This window comes from Galeopterus variegatus, unplaced genomic scaffold, assembly GCF_000696425.1.
Source record: "Galeopterus variegatus unplaced genomic scaffold, G_variegatus-3.0.2 Scaffold8993, whole genome shotgun sequence".
Classification (NCBI taxonomy): domain Eukaryota; kingdom Metazoa; phylum Chordata; class Mammalia; order Dermoptera; family Cynocephalidae; genus Galeopterus; species Galeopterus variegatus.
The window spans coordinates 64,363-67,144 of NW_007735104.1; the positions used below are offsets into that span (position 1 = coordinate 64,363).

At 40.8% G+C, this 2,782-nt stretch overlaps 1 pseudogene; it reads right to left on the reverse strand.

The window, feature by feature from the left end:
• Positions 1-364: 364 nt before the first annotated feature.
• LOC103608934 lies at positions 365-1,257 on the reverse strand (annotated as a pseudogene).
• Positions 1,258-2,782: the final 1,525 nt, after the last annotated feature.

A 2,782-nucleotide genomic window follows, 5' to 3' on the forward strand; every position in this document is an offset into this window, starting at 1 on the left:
CCCTTGCAGAGAAAATTGATGTCCACAAAATGCTTCAACATGTTACCTTGTCCTCAGAAGGCCACCAAATGGCCCAAATGTCCCACAAACTCAATAGCACCTCTCAAACCCGCTGAAGACAGTGATAATGCCATTGCGTGCTCAGCCCCACATTGTGCCACAGCAGGGTTATGGCGGCAAGTTCCTCTAATGCTCGTCAGCCACCTGCCTGCCTCTGAGAGATTAGCTCTTCCTAGGCAGCATAAGTACTCAGAGATCTATCCCAGTTATAGGGTGTCTCAGTAGTTGGCTTCTTCCCATTGCTGAGTGGTGTCCTGTATTCACCTTGCTATACTCTAAGGCTGTCCTTGCCACTGGTCAGTCTTCATGCAGCCAATGTCCACAGATTCACCATCTCCTCAGTTGCTGCTGTTTTCTCTTCTCTACAGAAATGTTGTACTGAGTCAGGCTCTACAGTTCACAGTCTGGCAACACAAACACTGTTATTATGCAGGTCATTAGTCTTCTTTTTCTGACTCAACACCTTCCCTCGGGTTTCATGATGTGCAGTTGGATCTTATGGGTAAAAGCTAATTGCACATGGGTCCACTATTTTAGGTTGGTCAAACAAAAAAAACAAACAGAACACATCTCAACACCATCAATCACTTTACTTTAAAAAGTTGAACATATAGACACACTTCTGTAGCCTCTGGGTTTAGGGGGCTGGCTATATCGATCTTGTAGAAAACTCTTTGACATTAATACTTGTCAAATAAAATTATGGTTCCACCTCCATTTTGTAAATCTCTCTTTATGTTTAGCTCACTAGTCGTGGAGTCAATGAAGGAGTGAGAGACAAGAGCATTGAACACCAAGCACGGACAGTCACCACCTGGATATTTATCAGGGATATAAACTGTAAGCTCAAATGTACAATCTTGATAAAATCCATGCTGTATGCAACTACTCCAAAGCACATGAACGCAGAGCTGTAAGATGGCTGCACATAGGTGGCAGATGACTTCTGCTTCACAGCAGAGGTAAATAGTGCAAGAAGAGAGACAGTCCTCCAGGCAGAGGTCTGTAAGAAGAAAGTGTGCCATTGGTTGACTGTGCTGTTGCAGCAGAAGGTGTAGCTTCAGTTATGGGCAGAGTGCTTTTGGCAGGACAAGGCAGCTATTTCTTTCAAGCAGTGTGTGGAAAGCTGGTTTTCATGTTCCCTGTTAATGTCTTCTCTTCACCATCAGATCACCGGGGCACTGATCTTGTACACATACTTTAGAAAAGGTTCCTAACAGACTCCAAACAATGAAATGCAATGGTCTGCATCATCAAACACTTTCATCCTCGGCATTCACTTTATCAATGATTGGGCCTCATCTGGGGCCTTTGAGGCAGGGCTCCTGGCTGCCGAACACTGTCAGCATTCTGACCCATGTCCCTGGGCCCAAAAGTCACCTTCTAGCACCAAGTAGCTCAAAATTATCTTTTAAAGGGATACTTTTAAATAAGGGAAAATAATAATAATAATAATTATACACACACACACACACATCCACATAGTTACCATTTCCAGTGTTCTTAATTCCACTGTGTAGATCCCTACATCTATCCAGTATCCATTTCCTTCAGACAGAAGGACTTCCTTTCATATTTCCTATAGTTCAAGCCTGCTGATCACAAATGCTTTCAGTTTTCCACGTCTAAGTCAGTCTTCATTTTGCCTGTATTTTTGAAAGACATTTCTGCTGGGTATAGAATAGAAGGTCGATAGTTTCTTTTTCTTTCAATTCTTACAGATGTTACCCCATTGCCTTCTCACTTGCATTGTTTTTGATGAGAAATCTGCTCTCATGTTTCCCTTTGTTCCTCTCTACATAACGTGTGCTTTTTCTCTGGCTGCTTCTAAGATTTTCTCTTTGTCTGTGGTTTAAACAATTAGATTAGGATGCCTTGGTGTGATTTTCTTCATGTTTCATGTGCTTGGGGTTCATTAATCTTCTTAGATTTTGTTGTTTATAGTTTTCATAAAATTTGTAAAATATTCTGCTGTTATTTTTTCTGTCTCCTCCTCCCCTGCTTTAGGAAATCTAGTTTACATATACCTTGTGCCTCTCGAAGTTATCCACAGCTTCCTGATGCTCTGTTTATTTTTTTCAGTCTTTTTTTTTTTGTATATATGTTTCATTTTAGATAGTTCAGATTACTACATCTTCAGGTTAATTCTTTTCTTCTGTAATGTTTAACTTTCTGTTATTCTTATCAAGTGCATTTTTCATCTCAGATGTATTTTTACCTCAAGGTTTGACATACATCTCCTTTTATTAAGTGTCTGCACTTAGCATGCTCAATCTTTCCTTTAGCTTCTTGAACATAGAGAATAGAGTTACAGTAACTGCTTTTTGTATCCTTTCTACTAGTTCTATTGTCTCTGGTATTTCTGAGTCAGTTTTGATTGATTGAGTTTTGTCCTCATTATAGGTCACATCTTCCTGCTTCTTTCTCTGGGTAATTTTTTATTGGATCCAGACACTGTAAGTTTTACCTTGTGAAGTACTGGATATTTATATTCCTGTAATGTTGTTCAGCTTTGTTCTCAGACATAGTTAAGCTACTTGGAGACAGTTTGGTCCTCTCGAGGCTTGGTTTTGAGCTCTGTTAGGTAGAACCAGAGCATCATTCAGTCTAGGGTTAATTTTATCCCACTACAGGGTCATAGCTCTCCTGGGTACTCTCCCCAATGCCTGCGAGCTGCGAGGTTGTGCAGTCTGGCTGGTGGGAACAAGCACTATTTCCTGCC